We start from the raw sequence: 4,226 nt of genomic DNA on the forward strand, positions 1-4,226 counted from the left end.
GACGAAAAGATACGTGTTGAGACATCAATAATTCAAAACAAACTTTTTAGTTGACGGCACACAATAATAACAAACTTTTGGTAACGACGCAACTTGTAGCCCGCTTGGCTTCTGTTTCAATGTAATTACTACTTGGCTATTTTCATTTAATAAAATTCTACGTATTTTCATTCATTCTTTCATTCAAGCTCCATACTTTTTAGTTCATTAACTATTAAACACACCTAAAAGACAAAAAAATATATTGTTTTGATCATGGCATCATACTCCTTGAAACTAGAGGTGTGCAAAACCGGATTTTTTCTCAAACTGAGATGGTTTGGTCAAAGCCTGGTCAAAACCGGTTTGACCCAAACCGGTTTTGTTTATAAACCGGTTTAGAAATTAGAAGTATGAGAGGCCGACCTGATCCAGGTCGGTTCGGTCCTGTTTAGAATTGGTTTTCCTCAAACCGGTTTGGTTGTTCAAAAGGGAAACCGATACCAAAACCGACTGTTTGGGTCGGTTCATACACCGGTTTAGGTGAAATCGGTTTGAGTCACTTTGCCATGAACCGGTCCCAAACTACTTGAAGGTTGAAGCGGACATTAAAGCAAGCAGCCCATTAATTTGGGCCATTACTAAAACAACTCGTATTTGAGTAGGGTTGTTCACGAACCGAGCGAGCGTTCGCTCGAACTCGGCTCGAATTGTATCCGAGCGGCTCGGCTCGGTTCGAATTTAAGTAAACGAGCAAGAAAGCGTTGCTCGAACTGGCTCGAATTGAAACCGAGCGGCCGTTTTCGGTCAGATTGGAATGAAGAATACGAGAGGACTAAAATCTTAAGACGAAGAGTAGCCTGTGAATAGCCGTTAGCGTGCGATTCCAATTACGATTCTCCGATTCAACGGCGTGGATAGAGAAGAGTGGAGCCGTGGCATGGATTGTAAGTTTGTGACGTGTGGATAGAGAGGTGACGGCCTGATGCTTTAATGGCGCTGGTTTGAATTGATGGTTCAAATAAAAGTGTTGGTGGATGGTGACGGCGTGGCCATGAAATCGAGGAGTAGAATACATATTATGAAATTTGGTCATTTAGGGTTTGACCACATTACCACTATTGTGCTGGTCGTTAATATTATTTGATATTTCAAGTGTACTAACAGTAAATAATTCAATATTTCTAATAAAATTGAATATATATATATATAAGAAAACATACTAAAAATATTCGAGTTGAACCGAACCGAGCGAACCCTTGCTCGTTGTTTGGTTCGTTTACAAACCGAACTGAGCAGAGCGGCTCGTTTACAATCGAGCAAAAAAAACGAGCGAGCAATTTTTGAGCGAGCGGCGAGCGAGTTCGAGCGACGAACGGTTTGGACGGCCCTATATTTGAGCCTGTTTGACATCTTGCATATTGTCTGTAAGTTGAGGGACTAAACATGTAAATCAAATTCGTTGATTTTTCTAAAAGCGGGTAAGATTCGCTTGAGCATATCCAGCCGGGTCAACCTCCACATACCCGGTAAAAGCCAGTCAAACATATTCACTCACAAAACCCATCTTCATTTGCATTTACATTTGCGTTTCGTTTGCATTTGCTTTTGCATTTGCATTTGCATTTGCATTTGCATTTCACCATTCATAACGCACTCCAAGAAGCCGACAAACAGATCCACAAAAGCCACACCTTCCTCCTCCCTTCTCCACCCGTGTACCCCTTTTCATTTTTTATTTATTAATAATTTATTCATCACTATATATATATATATATATATACATTCATCGTCCATCCCAATTCATTCTTCATATTCTTATTCATCACAAACCCTTTACAGCTACCTTCACTTGTTTTCTTCGTCAATTCACTTTCAACCAGGTATGTTAATAACAATAATAATATCTTTAGACAACTGTTCTTGTTCTTTCATATAATAATAATTTCTTAACTAGGGTTGTTCTATAATACCTACAGGTCTTGATTCATGTGTAAAGGATCCACAAATATAACCATGGAACAAAATAAATTTGGGGATTTTTTCAAATCCTCTGTTTTACTAGAATTAGCAGCTGCCGATGATGTCTCTAGGTTCGAATCCGAGGTTAGAGTTAATAACATGGGTTTAAACGATGTGGGTTTATGGTACGGAAGAAATATAGGGTGTAAAACAAAGATGGGGTTTGAAGAACGAAACCCATTTATGGTTGCCGCCTTGTACGGAAGCATAAACATCCTTAAACACATAATTGGTACACAAAACTTTGATGTCAATAAAGGTTCCGAGTCTGATGGTGCGACCGCGCTTCACTGCGCGGTCGCAGGGGGCTCGGCTTCCTCAGTGGAAGCCGTGAAGGTTTTATTATTGGCCGGTGCTGATCCCAACTTAACTGATTTTAATGGGAACAAACCGGTGGATTTAATCGCTCGGGGGGTTAAGTCGACGGTTAGGAAGTGTTTGGTTATGTTGTTGAATGGTTTGTCAATTGATGATGAGGAGATTGAAGAACCCGAAATTGTTGTGGGGAAGAAAGACTACCCGGTTGATGTGTCGTTACCGGATATTAACGATGGGGTTTATGGTACCGATGAGTTTAGGATGTTTGTGTTTAAGGTGAAACCGTGTTCGAGAGCTTATTCTCACGATTGGACCGAGTGCCCGTTTGTGCATCCGGGTGAGAACGCGAGACGGAGGGACCCGAGGAAGCACCAGTATAGCTGCGTGCCGTGTTTGGAGTTTCGTAAAGGAAGCTGTGTTAAAGGGGATAACTGCGAGTATGCACACGGGGTGTTTGAATCATGGCTCCACCCGGCTCAGTACCGGACCCGGTTATGCAAGGATGAAACTGGTTGTGCACGAAAAGTTTGTTTTTTCGCGCATAAGGTTGAGGAGTTAAGACCGGTGTATGCTTCGACTGGGTCAGCAGTGCCGTCTCCAAAGTCGAGTTCTGCTGGCCTGGTTGAAACGGGCTCCATGAGCCCGTTAGGTCTCGGGTCAACTCCACCGATGTCACCGTCGATCGGTCCAGTGAATGGGAATTTGTGGCAGAACAAGTTTGTTCATGTAACGCCTCCCGCGTTACAGCTTCCAGGTAGTCGATTGAAGACGTCGTTACACGCTAGAGATTTGAATATGGAACTTGAGATGTTACAAAGGCAGCAAATGATTGATGATTTATCAACTAATATTTACAACAATAATAATATGTTTGATGATGTTTACGGTTCACCGTCTCGCCAACAAATCCGGCTAGACTCGAGCCCCCTCCGGTCAACCTACCCGTCGTCTCCGGGAAGAAAACCCTCAAGTTTCGGGTTTGATTCATCCAGTGCAGTAGCACAAGTGGTAATGAATACAAGGTCCAGCTCCTTTGCAAAACAAAGGAGCCAGAGTTTCATTGACCGGGGGTTAGGATCCACCATGAGTCCCCGGTCAATGGCACAATCCCCTGGTTATTCTGAATGGGGTTCGCCTGATGGAAAGGTGGACTGGGGGTTTAAAAGCGAAGATGCTAATAAGTTTAGAAAATCGGCATCTTTTGGGTACAAGAGTGGGAATTCGGGGACCATGAAGGCAAATCATGAGTCGGATGATCTATGGGCTGCGGCCGGAGTGTATGGTTCGTCGGAGAAGGTGCCGCAGTGGGTTGAGCAAGAGAAGCTGATTGCTTAAGATCAGAAGTTTCATTAATTCTTTGATAATTCTTGATTAATATGTTTTATTAATTCTGAGCCTTAGATGACTCTTGATTAACTTAGAGCGTGAAGAGGTTGTTTTTAAAAAAAAAATAATTTGATGTAATTTGTTCTTAATAATTTCCCAAATGGGAATGTTTTATAATTTTATATATTCATACGAACTTTTCATGATGATATGGTCAAATAAATTTAATGGTTTGATGATCATGGTTGATATTATTATTATTTTTTGCTTTGGGATTCACTGTCATATGCATTCAAAGAACTAAGTCATTAAATATGAATTATTGGAGAAGAAAAAGACAAGAAGTGGCCGGTTTGATGTCGGCCTTGGCGAGTTGGGCTTTTTCAAAGATTGTCTATTTTGCATGTTTGCAACTTTATACTTTATATAATTGAAAATATATACTTTTATAGTTATGTTTATTTTTTATTTGTAAGTTGTGTTATTATTAAAGTGCAAGATGCTTTTTGTTAATTTTACAATTGACCAAAATATCTTGTGTTTTGTTTTCCTCCAAACAAACTAACAAATACTTGAATAAC

General features: G+C 40.7%; 1 pseudogene across 1 annotated transcript; it reads left to right on the forward strand.

Moving 5' to 3' along the window:
- Positions 1-1,663: 1,663 nt before the first annotated feature.
- Positions 1,664-3,748, forward strand: LOC143609823 (zinc finger CCCH domain-containing protein 29 pseudogene; annotated as a pseudogene). The gene is made up of 2 exons (XR_013149484.1): positions 1,664-1,862; positions 1,959-3,748. The product of XR_013149484.1 is annotated as a zinc finger CCCH domain-containing protein 29 pseudogene (transcript).
- The last annotated feature ends 478 nt before the right edge of the window (positions 3,749-4,226 follow it).

Source organism: Bidens hawaiensis, unplaced genomic scaffold, assembly GCF_021521415.1.
Source record: "Bidens hawaiensis isolate Kalapana, Puna unplaced genomic scaffold, B.hawaiensis_p1.1 tig00016075_1, whole genome shotgun sequence".
NCBI lineage: Eukaryota > Viridiplantae > Streptophyta > Magnoliopsida > Asterales > Asteraceae > Bidens > Bidens hawaiensis.